The sequence below is a fragment of the Convolutriloba macropyga genome, chromosome 10 (genome assembly GCF_964194025.1).
Source record: "Convolutriloba macropyga chromosome 10, txConMacr16.3, whole genome shotgun sequence".
In the NCBI taxonomy this organism is placed as follows: domain Eukaryota; kingdom Metazoa; phylum Xenacoelomorpha; order Acoela; family Convolutidae; genus Convolutriloba; species Convolutriloba macropyga.
In genome coordinates, this window is record NC_134477.1 from 29,874,521 (window position 1) to 29,891,372 (window position 16,852).

General features: G+C 37.1%; 1 protein-coding gene across 1 annotated transcript in view; it reads right to left on the reverse strand.

The window, feature by feature from the left end:
- The window catches only part of LOC142348425 (GTP-binding protein 1-like), a 447,324-nt gene extending 434,571 nt beyond the window's left edge, over positions 1–12,753 (reverse strand). The window contains exon 1 of the mRNA XM_075399782.1: positions 12,736–12,753. The gene's annotated coding sequence lies outside the window, so the exon portion shown is untranslated. The remainder of the gene's footprint in view (positions 1–12,735) is intronic.
- Between the last annotated feature and the right edge of the window lie 4,099 nt (positions 12,754–16,852).

Sequence of the window (16,852 nt, forward strand, 5' to 3'; positions counted from 1 at the left end):
CTCATACAAGTTTCCTCCGATTTTTTAGGCTGAAAACTTTGACCCGAGATGCTAAATACGTCTTACTTTTATCCCCTAGTCTCGTTCAGGATATACCGAGTCCTTGGTGTTCGTAAGGTTTAATCCAAACTTTTCAAATCCTAAACCTCCCGTGAAAACTTATATTTACCTCACAAATTACCTAAAAAAGAATCGTTAACCCCATTTTACCCTTTTATGAAACCATGAAACAATAAAGGGTTCTTGAGAACCCTACATAAGATCATAAATGGTTCCATTCAAGAAGGGCCAAATTTTTTAGCATGACCTTGCTATGATTTCCAAGAACCATCAATAGTCTTTTATGTGGTTTCAAAGATTCCATACAAGATTGAGAGAAAGTGCGTAGCAACCCATTGGAACCATCAATTTTGGTAAATTGCGTACCACGAACAGTTTTTGTTCAGAATAATGGTGTTAATTAACACCATTATTCTGAACAAAAATAGTTCATGGTACCCAACTTACCAAATCAGGAATTGAATACCAAATCGTTCTAAAAACATGACTGGCAACGTAAGTATGTGCCCATATGACAGTCGCATCTTACATGGGACGCTTCATAAACATTTTTCATATGCTCTTGCGAAAAATTGATTAAAAAAATGGAACTCATTCCATGCAAAAAGAATAAAAAATACCGTTTGTTTTTGAGAAGTTTTCCAAAACCTCAATAATTTTTTTATCATCTAAAAGAGAGACTTGGTGCCCAAAAGGTAGAAAAAAATTCATCCCCAGGAGTTTCTCTTTTATCTAAATCATATGATATATGACTTTAAAGAACCATTCATGGTTTAAGGAATGGCCTCCAAGAACTAATTATTGTCTTTTGCATGGTAATTAAAAACCACGTAACGGTTAACAGCCTCAAGTAAGATCTGCAGCAACCTATGAAGGTCAATGAGGCCTAATAATTTCTGTATCACTATGGTCTGAACTATGCATGTAGTCAGAACAATTTTTTCAATTTTTAAGCAAAAACAAAATTACTATTGTTCCACAATTGTAAACATTTATAAACGACCTTTCATGTCCATTGACCAAAGTGATAAATCATGTTCATTCAAAGTAAGGGTATCGAAAACAAATTATCAGCGGCGCAAAGAGATATGCTTATTTCCTTCATTGTATCGAGAGGAATTAACGCTCTCATTGCGTTGGTTTCAAACACTAAAAACGAATATATTTTGCTATCAATTCTATGTGAGCATTGAAATTTCCCCAGTACGGAAAAACAATTAAAAGATAGCATCTCACTGCCTTCATTTGAATAGAACAGTTTAATTTGACCATAGTGTAAATTATTTTACGGGTAGATGTAATGAGAGATATGATAAATGAGTGATTGAATCTAGGGCTAACAAATCACAGTCGTAGTTGCTGAAAAAATTTCTGCCACCGTGTTTCAAAAAGTTTGGGACACAGTCAAAGGAGAAATTTTTGGGGATGAAAGTCTTTCTACCTTTTGGGCGCAAGTTCTCTCTTTTAGATGATAAAAAAATTATTGACTTTTTAGAAAATTTCTCAAAAACAAACGGCAATTTTTTATTCTTTTTGCATGGAATGATTTGTATTTTGTAAATAAATTTTTCTCGGGAGCTTATGAAAAATGTCTGTAAAGCCTTCCATGTAAGATGCGATTGTCATCTGGGCACATACATACGAAGCCAGTCATGTTTTCAGAACGACTTGGTATTCAATTCCTTATTTGGTATTCAATCAACTTTTGCGTCTTCCGGCCGCAAATCAGTTAACGCTACGCCACGAAACTAAAATCAATCAACCGTTGGTAAATTTTTAATCTGTCAAAATCACCTTAAAAACAGTGCATTTTTTTAAATTAACGAAAAAAGTAAATAGCAAAAAATTAAAGCAAAAGAATAGCAAAACTTTAGTTAAAGCAAAAGTGAACAGAGTTGAAAACCTGTTGCGCTTTTTCTGTAAATATTTTGCTTTTCCTGCTCTTTTGTAATCTCAGAAAAAAATACAAGTCAGTAGTCTTCGTTCTGTTATTTCCATTGCTCCGATAGAAGTCATTTGACTTAAAAATTGGCTTCGTGCCAGAACTTAAAACTTTCAATATTAATTTTTTTCACGGCCTGTTGTTAAGTTACAACTTTGTGTCATGGTTACGCCCAAGAGACAACTGATGTTTGTTTAATTCTTTCGAGATTCCCATCTCCAATTACATATCAGGCTTCAAATATCAGATTTTCCGGCCATGATCTGTAGCTTGTTTAATGCCGCAAAAGTGAACGAATTTTTATATTTCTTGCAGTCTTCTATGTACGATTAATTGTCCTCGACTGTGTTTTTATGATACTTTTCTGATGTTTTGTAAACTTTTACCTACTGATCTATCGGATGCTATTTAGACTGTTGTCTGCTTTTATCTGATGCTAGTTAGATGCCAAAAATTAGGTAGTGATTTTTTGGTAATAAATAATATTTGTTTTAGTTAATTGATTTTGCTGCTTATGGCTCCTAGTCTCATCAATGCCAAACCTCATCGGCACTCCTATGTATTTTTTGTTAAATTTATTTTTTCTCATTGTCCCACTAATGACTGACCAAAACTCTTTCATATCAAAAGTCCATCATCGGTAGCTAAAATTTGCGTGAAAAAGTGGAACCACAACAATATATGTGTTTTTTATAGCTTTCACAAAGTGTTTAAATATGATTGAATTAAATTCTTGCGTTTCGGCCGTACTTGTTGTTAATTTTGCAGTCCCCTGACTGAGTATCAATAACAAAAAATTCATTTGCTTTCCCCAAACTTGTACAATCGAACATATACAATGCTTTTGGTTGACACCTAATTGCTCTTATGTCTTTTAACATGCTTTTCAAGGAAAATCTCATATATCTTTTAAACTTTGCATTCGTTTCTATATCTCAAATTGTTTCTTACTCTGTGTTCACAGGCTGCATATTGTTTCGTGAATGACTGCAATCATTTTACTGGTAATAATTTCTAATTAGTGGTTCAATGGCTTCGATATCACAAACTGTTGATTTTGTTATTTGGCCTTTATTGAAGTCGGTTTTTGCTGCCCAGTCAGATAATCACATCAATAACAAGTCTCATTAGCTTTGGAAAAAAATGCAGTTGAACATATAGAAACTTTTTTTGAACGGCTTCGAAACCGTTTTGTTGCCAAAATCTTTCACTTGCTGATTTTTCCCAGTATCCGCCATTCTTTTTGTAGTTGTGTCACATTTTCTGGATGATAACAGGTCTCGGTAACTTCCCCCTAGAGACAGTAGCGAATGAATTATTGGCTTCGACTGATAACTAATGGTAATTTTTACCTAGAATTAAAATGTTTTTGAAAAATTTGACCAACTTTTTGACCTCCGCCCTTTTTTTCTTCTTTTTGACAATATGTAACTCGGTCTCACTACTAGAATGTCCATTCCCATTTTTGTTGAAACAAACATTAATCTTTTTGGCTTTTACGTCAGCTGATGGTTTAATGGCTTTGACATTATTCGGTTTCAGAAAATTGTTCTGATACTGGTCATTGCTTGTATCTATGTTTTGTGTTTTTCACACAGGGCAACAAAATTTAAGCACGTTAATGTTCAAAATTTACCCATTTGAACTCTCATGACCTTTTAAATAATTGCTTATTTTCGTTAAACTTTGAATTTTGAGTTCTATCTGTGTTTTTTGTTAATTTGACTTGTAAGACTTACTCTTCATTACCGCGAAGGCAGAAGTGGCTTGCTATACGGTCATAAGTTTGTCGATCTAATTGCAACAATGTTTGTTTTTAAAAAATAGGATTTTTGACTTTTCTTTTTATTTGATTCTTGCCAACGTTGAGCATGGGTAAACGCAAGTTGCATCTTCTATCTAGAGAGAAAAATATTTTTATACTATTTGTTTTGATTCATCAATGGATTTGCTGATCTTCGAGTTTTAATTTAAAAAAAAATTTTCCCGATATTCGAAAACTTCTAAGTTTTTTTTTGTTTTCTCGTGATAACACAGCATTAAAAATGGTTCTCCGTCTTTTAAAACGGGAGCAGTCGAAAATCTAAAATGGGTGCAATGAATGGCTCATGCTTTCAAGAGGTGCGACACCATTATCTCCCAAAATTAAACTATATTTTTGAATTTTTGTAGTTGTGTCATATTCTGGATCACGACAAGTCTCAATGGCCTGCTCTGGAGGTAAAAAAAATTCTATTATAATTTTTCAGTTGATACCTAATGCTTTTCTTGACTTCGACTTCCTTTTTTTCAAAAACAAAACATTTTAATTTTGCCATTCTTTTTATTGTCGACTTGTTACCTGGTCTCATTAAGAACCGGTCCCATTTGTTTGTGTGGAGAATCATAAATTGTTTTGCCCCGATGTTTTGTAAACTTTTACCTACCGATCTATCGGATGCTATTTAGAAGGTTGTCTGCTTTTATCTGATGCTAGTTAGATGCCAAAAATTAGGTAGTGATTTTTTGGTAATAATTAATATTTGTTTTAGTTAATTGATTTTGCTGCTTATGGCTCCTTGTCTCATCAATGCCAAACCTCATCGGCTCTCCCATGTATTTTTTTAATTTATTTTTTCTCATTGTCCCACTAATGACTGGTCGCAATGGATACGATGGAGTTACACAAGAAACTAATTAAAATTTTTAGGTGAAAGGAGACCGTTGTAATGACTTTGCACATTTTCAGTCTTTCCTATTGAATTGCTACCGAGGTTCATAAGGGACAAATTCAATCCAATTGTTTTTTAAATTGAAGTTCATGTTGTGTTTATATTAGGTTTTCTCTGATGCTATTTTGACTCAAGCTACTTGACTTAAGTAATGTTGAGTTTAACCGTAATTCATATTTTGTTGTTTTGTTGTTTGTCTTTTTTCGTTGTCTTATTATTGACAAATATCAAATGATCTCCAATGCGGCATTATTTCACTCATTTAGCATATTGCGTCTAAGACAATATTTCTTTGTCATTAACCAGTTAACTTGAAAGAGTGCATTTTTGAAAGTTTTCGTTCTCTTCCTGATTTGGTAGACAATTAAGAAAAAAATGTGGATAATCTGGGTCGGATCAATATCGAGCCCCCTTATTTTTGTTATTTCATATGGTACAAGGGCAAACAAATTCGATATTTCAATGTTCTATTATCATTTATTAATGTGACTCTGACAATAACGTAACTCCTCAGTATAACTCATATTGTCCAATATGAGTAACAAAATTATCGCAGCTAAACTCTCCATCTGGTCGCTGGTTCATATAGTCAAGGTAGTTATTTGAATAACTAAATTGATTGCAGGGCGCAGAATTTTTGTTAAAAATGAACCCCGTAGTCGAAAAATATCAGATGGCAAGACTGTCTCAAATTAATTTTGACTTCTGGTAGCTTGTTGAAAAGGTTACCTTTTTCCACCAATCTGACAAAAGATCTTTCCTTCGCTAGAAAATCTATTGTTATAGTTGCCCACAAAAATTATCTGTACATAAACGTCGAAATATAATTTTAGCATCAGCATAAATGCGTTGAAAGCACCAAACCAAAGGATCCTCGTCAGTGTGCGTTTGTCCATAATGTTATGACGGAACCGCAACCTCTGAAGCAAATGGATATGAAACAGAGAACCCTTCCACTCAATGAACTAAAATAGGACTGAATAACGGTCGTTAATAACGGTCGTATCGTGAATAGATAACGGGCCAAGAATACTGGCGACATTTTTTTGCACTTACTCTGGTACAAACCAATGCCCCTCGATAAAAAGCTATAGTTCTTATCCCGCATGCTATCGATGCGTGTTGCCATTGTCTGTTGCTCTGTTTAAATAAGCAAAATTTTGGTCAATGTTTTTTTGGCTCATTTAATTTTGATGTGTGATAGGAGCGCAAAACAAGCGCAGATTAGAAGCTTAAATAAGACTGTATAGCGCACCTCGAAACCCATGTATTATGCTAAGCTGCATATATAAGGGCCATCAAAGCACGTGAAGATAGTTGCGCTGTTAACCATTGCGCTCAAGTAAGACTAAGATAGAAGCAGACATTAATTAATTCAGGACAGAAACCGAGATGGAAAAAACTTCGAAAGTGTGTTGCATATTACACCAACTGAGATACTCTTTTGACAGAAGATCAGGCTCAACCAGAAGACGGATTCCAATTGGCATACGGAACGGCACAACAAACCGGAAATGACAAACAAAACTGGAAATGACAAACCAGAAGATAAAGAAAAAGGCAACGCTCAACTCCTGCAATTACCGTCTCCTCGATCTCCACAACTGACACATAGCTACTCATCAACGAGTTCAAAGCCACACCAAAAGAGCAGCAGGAAATCAAGGATTAAACCTTCGGTAGACAAGCAACGGTACAGGTAGCAATGAATATAGCTCCCTAAAGTAGTATCCCCAATGATTTGCCCAAAATGCCCAGAAGAACCATTTCTACTGCCGAGAAAAACGAAAGCTACCAAAAATGGAATACAAAATTCACCGATGAACATAATTTATCTCCGGTAAAAAGATCGGAACGGTTAAAAACTGTCAACAGAACCATTAAAAACGGGTGTTAAACCAGTTCCAGCCAGATCTCCGGAAGCTTCCGACAACCGATAATAACAGAACTTCGTGCTGATTGTAACAACACGACGCCGGAGGAGCCCGCGGAGGAGTCCACGGAATATCCAGGCCCAACCTAAGAAAACTTGATGGCACCAGTACCGACCGACAACAAACCACCGGCCCTTCCGGGTGTGCCATAGGACGGGACCTTCACCTCCGACAGAACGACCTTGACCTTCAATGAAGGAGATACCAGTCGTGTTCTAGACTAGAGACTTTCACTGGTTTTCGATAAACTGTTGAATAGAATACCTTTCGGCTGAAAGAATTACAGGTTATATTTGGTTCAGCTTGATTCATAACACAATGCACTAACACGTTTCGAAACGCTATAGAAAATTAAAAGATGCATATGCTTTTTTGAACTACGCATGCGAGCTCAGGATGCACCAGCAGGTTGAGCAGTGACAGTATATTCAATTTGAGGTCCATTTTCTGCCGCAATAAGTGTATTAAAAAAAAACAAATTTCATTTTTTTCCAGATTATTCAAACATATATTGCAGAAATGAAAATAATGTAACGATTATAAACACGAAATTTTTGCTGTTGTTCAGCCCTCACAGACAAAATGTCTCGTTCCATAGTTCAAGTCAACTACCAGCAAATGCATTATCTAAAAAAAATGACTTTTGTTTAAAAATTCAAACAGAAATATTTGGTAAAATGTTAGATACGGAACTAATAGGCTTAAATGCACTCGTAATTTAGATGTTCCAAGCCTTCGGACGTTGAAAAATGACATGACAGCAGATTTTTTTAGAAAAAACTTCGAAAATCTTTCATAAGCAAAAAGGCTTGCGTCAGCAACTGTTTAGGAAGAAAAGAGAAAAATTTCAGCAGCTCCTAATCTTATTCATTCAGGTACAGTTCTTAATAAGCAACAGTATGAAAATGAGTTTTAATTTAATACTTTTATTGTACATGCTTTGACTCACAGCATGTATGAAGCTTGAAAATCTAGCAAAAATAAGGACCCGTACAATTTTGTGTTGTAAGGCATATGTTGAGCTATGGATTCTCGCAGGCGGAAAGACAAGCATTTTTAACTCGGTTTAAGAAACAATTTATATTTTACAAGAGGAGATTCCACAGGAGGGATCTGAAGAGTAGATCAAGAAACTGATTTCAAATTACGGACAAAAAAGGCTCAAAGGTCAGTTGTAAGAATACCTATTATCAATGCCGAAAAGTCAAGATAAAATCCTTATCCTAGCGTTATTATTTATAATTGGAGTCGTACGGGGTTGCAAAATATGATTCGCTTCAACAAAGTTCCCATAACTCATTCGCAAGGGATACTAAAAAAAATAATAAGCAATTGTGCATTCCTAAGAATTGATGCAGTTTTTCGGCGAAAAAGCACCATTTCCTGACGATTCATTGATAAGAACTTGGTGACTTGAATCAATTTGCTCTTGTCTGATTATACTGCTAAGGTAAACTTCCTTATATTTCGAACTAAGTTTAAGACCTCCATTGGAATCGAAATTCTAACACCCCTTTTAAGTTGATCTGATTGCGCAGAGACTGTTTCCATCAAAACTATTCTGAATGTTTCCGCCTTCGATACCGGCAAAGATTTCGAAGAAATCAGCTGCCATTTTATCGTCAGAAACGTAATGAAAAGAAATAGTCATGTACCGATTCAAAAAAAACTTTGTCTCCATCTGCTTGCTCCTCTAGTGTATGACTGGTTCTTAACAGGATTTGATACAAATCTGTTTAATTTCTCCAATTGCTACTGCATACTTTTTTTGGATGCCAAAAACTTCAGAAACTGTTTGATACAATGCTTCTCGAACTGCTGCTGCCAAGCCCTGCTAAACTAAATCTGATGAAGAAAGATCAGCAGCCGCTGGGTTCTTGACAACCCAGCACCACCACGTCAGTTGAGCTTGAAGTAAAGTTTTAAACCATTCGGACATTGAAGATAACGTAAGAGTCGTTTTCCGCAAATCCAGTGTTGATTGATAGGTGCATTTACGTCTTGACAGAATGTTGATTGTGAAAATGATGTTGCACCTCGTCTGCTGGGTCAGAAAAAGAAGTGATATAACCATTTTTCTTGAAGTCCCCTGGTCCACTACTTCATTCCATTTTGGACTGCCTGAAGTTGCAAATTCAAGTAAGCTGGAGTTCTTGAGGGTTTGCATTGATCAGCTTGAAACCTCTAAGCGTTTTCTCTATGTAGCATTCTCGATCGACTGTGACTTTGCCCTCTTATCTGATTCTTAGGCCCAGACATTAGTGTAGTCTCCCCTGTCTTCCATGTGAAAGGTGGTTTCTAGTAATTTTTTGGCATGGAAGATGCCACTATGTGTCATGCTTCAGGATGCCACTATAATGTCTTCAAACTAAAACAGTAACCAGTATGCAGGTGTGATTATCCTTTTCAGCCCTTAAGAAAACTTAACGGTCGTCCCTCCCTCTGGAGAGCCCGTATCTGTGAGAAGATCGCCAGCCCCTTGTACAAGTTGTTAGCAGCCTGATTCAAATTACAAATGCATTTATTTGTTCGTCACACTAATTTCTCTCCATCGGATTCCCGTTTCACAATTTCCTTTGACTTTCCCGCAACACGATTTCCCCTAATGAATACACAGGAAAGCCGTCTTGAATAAAATCTCGTTCATCACACAGCCTTACAAGTAGGCGTAAAAACCTAAACGAAGTCCAGTGCTTCCACTTATTTGAAACATTTTGGCATATAGCAAGCTTTGTAGTTGTGAACTTGACCACTTCGTTCCCAAAGTCATTTTGTAGACCCATTCGCCCGTGATTACCACTGTCTGCGGGTGGTCTCAATAGATCCTAGGTCTTATTGTCTTGGAGTGTTATGAGTTTTCTCCTTCATTGCGCAATTCAGATCACCATCTTGCTTGGTTTCATTGATTCTCTTGGTTTCAACAAGGTAACATGAAGATGGGCTATCAGTTCTCCGAGGAATTGCGAACAATCCTTGTTCGTGACCCCTGTCTGGGCTTTACACCTTGCGCTTACACCTGAGCGGCGTCCTTAATGAAGCCTGCCGTCTTTGACTGAAAAGTGTGTTCCTGTCATCTATTGACTCTTGAGTCTCTTGGACTCCCTCTTGTCGCAGATCCTCATTTTAGTGTTGCGTCCTTAACATCTTATGCCTCTCGTCTTGTTTCCTGAGTGGCAACTCCTCAATAGCAGTATATGCGCCTTGTCCCACTGACTCGTCTGGATGACCTTCATCTGGCAGTCAAATATCCAGTTGTTCTGGCCTCTAGTCTATTAGATCAGGTATCTCTGAGTTGTCAAGGTTTAAGCCTGTTTCAGACTCTCTGCCAAGCACATCTCGAAATCCCATCACAATCCTTGAGACGGGTATCTTCATGAGGTATCCGCGTCATTCTCTGTGTAATTCACACTTTCCTTCCACTTCTTTGAGTTTGCTGAACTTTCTGTCCTTTTTGCTCATAAAGACTGTGCAACCAAGATAGAGAGCTTACTAATAGAAAGAAAGAAAGAATTTATTTCTCCAAAGAAATATTATACATGGAAAACTTAACAGATTAATTATATCAGAGAGGACAGGAGGACTGGGCAATGTTACCCCCCCCCCCAGGTTCCTACTCTAGCTAATTTGAAAGCAATTTTTGACAAAACCGATTTTTAATTAAGCTGAAATTTTCTAAATTCCCTAAATTCTTCAGTTTTGAGAAAAAAATGCAATTTGATCTTTTTTTAAGATGAGGACCCTGCGAAACAAGGGCCGCTACAAATTTTTGATCTGTTCATTGTAGCAAAATTTCACATGATATCTGAATGCATTTTATAACCTGCAAATCGATGCCTTAAAAAACGAGAAAAACAAACTTTTAAAAATGAAATTCACCAAGCACACGTTATCCAGGAGAACCGATTCTCTCAGTTCACGATAAAAGCCAATGATTACCTTCGGTTTCAAATTTTCAAAATTTTTGTCAAAGAATCGACTTTTACGAAGACTATTAAAAGGTTTGACGCAACGGAAGGAAACTGAACGCCTGTGGAAGGCTTTTTGGTCGGACGGTTCTTTGAGTAATTTAGTATAGGTATTTCTAGTGCTTTTTGTTTCATTGTGGTATTCAAAAAAACTATTTAAATTACAATCAACATTCATGTCCTTCAGTAATTTTACAACAAATTTGAGCAAATCGCATAAATTTAGCTCATAAAGTTAGAATTTTATTCCTCACGAATATATCATCCACGTTTGTCTGTCTATCCGGGAAATATTTGCCTTGTTCTGTTTTTGTTCCACCTTTGTGGAGCGAAATGACTGTAGCATTTTTCAGATCAGAAGGAAAGACTCCTCGCTGAATTGATTGGTTGACTAACATTTCTATTATTCGTACGATAGCCTCATGGGAAACTTTAACAGTTGCCTTAGTTATATGACCTACCCCTGACAAATCTACCCGGAATTTTATCATAGCATTTATCATCGTACTTGATGCAAATGATCATTCTAATATAATTGGGCAATGATCGGAAAAATTTTGTTGCACCAAAACTTTTGAGCCGGGATTATTCAAATTTTGGGTGATAAAAGGATCCAGGCAACTGAAAGAATTCCTTAAAAACGGAAGAAAATTTTTTCAATTCCGTAACCATTAGACGAAATTATATTCACATATTCTTGTACAATATTTTCCGCTTTCAAAAAATCAATGTTGAAATGCCCAGTTAATATAGTCGGCGTATTTGAAGAACCATTTTCACTGAGAATGTTACCAAGCAAATCAATGAAATGTTTTTTGTTGAACGGAGGGGGGTTATATACAGTAAACAATTTATTTCGACAACCTTTTTGTTCAATAACGGCTCCTACGGCCTCTGGTATGTCTGTCGGAAGTTCTTTTACTACACTTACTCCCTGAAGAAGTTGTAAAATTACGCCCCCTCCTACTTTACCTCAACTTTTGACCAAAAAACTAGAATATCCCGTAAATAAATACATTTCAGGGTTGTCATCCCTATTCAGCCATGCTTGAGTTAAGCAAAGTATGTTTGGTGGTGACTCAAGGCTAAAAACAATTGCTTCTAGATCAGTAAAATGTGCTTTTAGTGATCTAACCTTAACAAAAAGAATAGAAAATATTTGTAGTTTTATTGGTATTGATATAGCACCGGGAGGAAGCGTTAACGCCGAAAGCAATGAGAAACGATATCTTCGAAATTATAGTTCAATTCCGTAGCACCTTGATACATGTTATTGAAATTGATATACCTATAGTTCATTCTTGGCTTTAAAATAAATTACTGGTTCTCGGGTCCACGCGGCATCCATTCTGTTGTCTGTCTTCATTTTGCTAATAAAAAGGCTTCGGGCTGGACTTAAATCTTCTACGATGCTGATGCCCGGTGACTTCTCTTTCAGTTCTTTCTTTTTTCTCATTATCTGTACTTTTGCGACACGTCTGTTGGTTTTCACTATCACTGGTTTAGGTGCTCCCTGCTTCCCTGGAATCCGATGAGCATTTGAGATGTCCCGACTTTCTACATCTGCACCAATGTCTTCAGCAATTTTAAAGTACGTGATTTGCAGACTCCTCTATCGACTCACCTATCATGCGTCCTTCTTTATTCAATGTCATTTTTTCTTGCAGTCCGAAAATTTTGATGTTAATCCTTCGGTTATAAGTTTCCAAGACTTCAGTCTCGCATAGCTGATCTCTTGTGTCAGAAAACCATTTTCGTTCCTGATGTCGCTCTTGAGTTCACTTTGAAGCTCATCTCCAGTGCTTCATTTTTTCAATCATCGCCCTGATACTACTCCGTAACTCTTCGGTTATTTTCCGCATTATGTAGTGAATTTGACCCTCAATTGTCTTTTGCACACTTTCATCCAGTGCCCTCAACATTGCATCGTCATTTCCTCCAGGTGGGCTCAGCAAAGTACAGGCTCTCTTGCTTCCGAAAGACGGTGGTGGTGGTGGTGGAGCGTTATTGTACTTGAATAACATTGGCGGGGGAAGTGGGAGATGGGATCCGTTCGTTTTCGGGTTTTCACTGTCAACTGTTCCAGCTCCCTCTGTCGTCATATTTTAAATCCTCCTTTGAAACTATTTAATAAGTTTATCACAACAAGTTTATCACAACACTAATTGATAGCTTAGGATCTTTACCTCCCATGACTCTGCTGGGCATCTCCATTTTTTCGTCTTTCAACCAAGTTTGTGACCCCTGCTTTATGGAGAAATGCTGCCCATATCATCTGGGGATGTCCTGAGTAAATAAACAAACACCTTGCCCTCACCAGCAAGGTCCTGTTGCACCTCTGAGCTACACCGTTCTGTTGTGGCGTCTTTGGAATATTATTCTCTTGTAGAATGCTTGCGTATAGACAGTATTTCTTTTGCTCTGAGAGAAACTATTTGCATGGTTTGACCTCAGCTTCTTGGGCGTTCTACACTGAGAAAAACTTTTATCAAGCTGGTCAGTGCTTCACTGTCTGATTTAAGAAAGTCCACGAGCACAAACTTCGTGTGGTGTTCTGCAAACACAAAGGAGAATCGGAACCATGTTAGTGATTCCAATCTGAATAGGCCCATCACATCTCTGAACACACTCCACAGTTTCTTGTGGTTGGAGCTCTGCCACCCTCTGTACTGAGTCTGTTTGGTTTTGGCCGATGTACATACACGTTCGAGTTCCCCTACAGTCTCCGGTGCATACTTGTCGTAATCAGCTTCATCTAAATAAACCAATCATCTGAGCCAATTACTTGCATTGTCAAGTATCGAGCTGTGAGAACTCATATTGAATTCTAGAACGCTGCGGCTGCAGTAAAACAAAATAATTTCTCCAGTGAGTGTTACCCGAGTTCCCTTCAGGAGTTTCAAGTTTTACTGAAACTTCTGAAGGAGTTCCCTTAAGGAGTTTTATTCTTCTCGAAAATGAAGCTAAATCACCACCTAGTGCATCTCAAGACTGATAGGAGTTTTGAATAAAAAGTCAGGCACACACAAAACCTTTTTGTGAGTTCGCATTGATATTGCCCATTGTTTTTCTATTATGCTTATCCTCACACAGTCTCTGATCATAAATCTAGAAGCCTCCCCATTGCGGTTAACGAGCGCTGCTTTAATGGGCACAAAGTTGAGGAAAGATGCGATGTTTGTCACTAATTGGTCTGTGCAACCACTTTACTCGGCTGTCTGCAAAGTTGGGCCAATATCCACTGACTCATTTTTGCCTCCTTCTCTTCGTCTCCTGCGTAACCTGTATAGATGACCCTTCTCGCCACAAAAGCTGCATTGCGCTGTCTTCATCCTCCTGCAGTCCATTGCAAAGTCGCCAGAGATTGCGCACACAAAGAAGTTTCCTTTCTTGGGTCCATTCTTGAAGTCACGCTTCACTGCTGAAGCCCCTGAAATCCTTTGTACGCAGCTGAGCTGTGCTATAATGGAACTTCTGCAGCCTGTTACTCAACTTTGTGAAGTTTGATGCCAGGTTAAAGCTTTCCTGTATAACAAAATTTTCATACCTTATTGAGAGACCATCGCGGACCAAGGCAATGAAAAAGTTTCGGAAACTGCTACCCCTGCTTCTTGAAGCCTTGAGAGCAACACTTATCCTCTGATATGAGTTGCAATCGAGCCAGCTGTGCCACCACAGTCACCACCGTCGTCGTTTCCAACTCGAGATCTCTCTTGCAAAAGCCTCAAAGGCTTTGCCTTATCGCAAATGCCGTCATCCCCCACACAGTCATGTCTAATCAGCATGAGGGTTGTTGCATCTAGATTCAGTGCCAAAGCTCACCTCACATTGTCTCGTCTCTCTCTCTCTCTCATGTATGCAAATTCTTTCTTATATGCATTCATTAGCAACTTGTTCTTCTCATCAACGCTTGCCCCATTGTTTAATGGTGCAGCCCCATTGGGTTGCTCCTGTCCCCAGTAGTGATCTGTAAAGCTGCTTCGTCTGCATCACTGCCACAGATCTTTTGCTCCAGACTGGTATGTCTTGTGCTTTTCCTGCGTAGTTGAGCAGCTTCACTCTGTTGATCCATCATAGTGCGATTAAGCAAAACAGTTGGGAAAAGAAAAGGTTCCAGGCAGAAAAGATTACACTGGCAACAACAAATTAGTTTTGTGATAGAAATTGAATTTAACTTACAAAACTGCTATGCCCATAACCTGTTGGTTTATGGACTTTCGCAGGTGGTATGAAAAGCGTTTTTAACTCGTAGAAGAATTAGGTTCTCAAAGATGAGAGAATAACAAAATGATAATTTACAATAGAATTTAGAGATTTACAGGAGAGATCAGAATAGATGAAGATGGCGATTTGAACTTAGAGATGAAAAAAGGCTCAAAAATTAGCTGTATATATATATATATATATATATATATATATATATATATATATATACCCAAAATCACAGCAAAAAATCAAGACAGATTTTTTATCGCAGCACAATTATTTATAACGATGGTCGTAAGCGTTACCAAATATGCTTTGCTTCGGCAAAGTTCCAGAAACCATTCGCAAGGGATACCGTAGAAGAATGCAATTTCACTTTTCTCAGAATTCGTTCACTTTTCCGGCGATATCATAATCAGTCAATACATGCTGGGAAGATTTTATGTCAAATAATCTTTTTGATTCTAAGCACCATTTCTTGAACATTAGTTTATAACAATTTCTCGACTTGAATCAAATTGTTCTTGTCTTATTATACTGGTAAGTTAAACTTTCTGATTTTTCTAACTAGATTGCTAACAGAACTCAATATTTATTGCAATGTTTAGGCTCACAACTTTATCAAGCTTGAAAATCTAACAAAAATAAAAACCTGAAAATATTCCGGACAAAGTTCAATTGCTATAAGCACTCACACTTTCAGCTGTTCTGCATTAACGAATAAAAACATATTTATTGCATTTATTACGTTATCACGGAAGCTATGCTGCTGAGATAAAAATTTCAATGCTAAAATATGCGCATTTCAGACAACACTTTTCAAAATAATTTTGCATAAATTTTGACACATAAGAAATCATTCGAAACATGAATGACTACATTCAAGCGAGTGGTTCGCGGACAACATGCGAGCAACTGATATCGGGAGCAGCTTGCTTTGACTAATTGAGGCTAGCTTAGCAGAGCGGAAATAGAAAAAAGGATGCATCCGTTCTAGATGTCGGACGGGAGACGTGTTATTAAGCGTGAAGTGGAATGAGGTTGCTGGCGGGTATGGTGGGTATTGAAGTGATAGGAAGAGTGGGGACGGGGTAGGAGTCAAAACTGCGAATAACCTGCCCTTCACATCATCAATTTATGCCTCTCAGCAACTTGGGTCAATTGTACACTTTAAGACTAGAAAAGCTCAAAGAGAGCTATTCGGCAACATAAAAATCTCCGAGCTATTCGGCAACATAATAATCTCCGGGCTCTAGCTGATTCTACAGTTTGTGAGGAGAAACAGACAAAAGTGTCAGAACAAAATTGATCGAGTGAAAATTTGCATTAAAAAGACCGCAGTACTAATATAATTGCGACAAACATCATTTGAGAGTAATCAAAAAGGTTAGGAGTGCTAAGATAATAAATCATAGATGCTTTGTATTTACTTAAACGTATTTTCAACTCGCATCTAAAACTCCTCAGCCAAAATTTATTCAAACATCTTTGCTATCTATGATTCTCCATAACAATTAAACATAGCTGGAGAAATCTGGGATAGATCCTGGATGCGTTGCACTTTGTGCTTCATGACAGATAATGAAGAGATTAGAAGAAAAAAAATTATTTATCGCAGATTCGAAATTCAAGGACCAACTTTATTGAACATTCTAGCATTTAACATTTGCATTTTACGGTCATGGTTTAAATAATGAACTGGTTTAAATTTTATTTATTTCATTTCATACAGCTATTTTCAAAATTACTTATTTCATGCAAAATCAAACTAAAAGCCGGGCAATTTCAGCAAGCTTCTAATTTTATAGCTGAAAAATCCAACAGGTTTTCAGCATGGTTTTATTGCTGATTTTTAACAAGTATGGTAATTGAGAAATCTAATCCCTCACTAAATGGAGGTGATAGTGGAACAAGATTATTAACAAAAATAAGCTTAGAAAAGATTGATATTCTGAACCCGGAAAGCCCATAATAATATCGATAAAATTAACATGCGATATGAAACCAGCTTGAGTTCTGATTTGAAATTTTCTT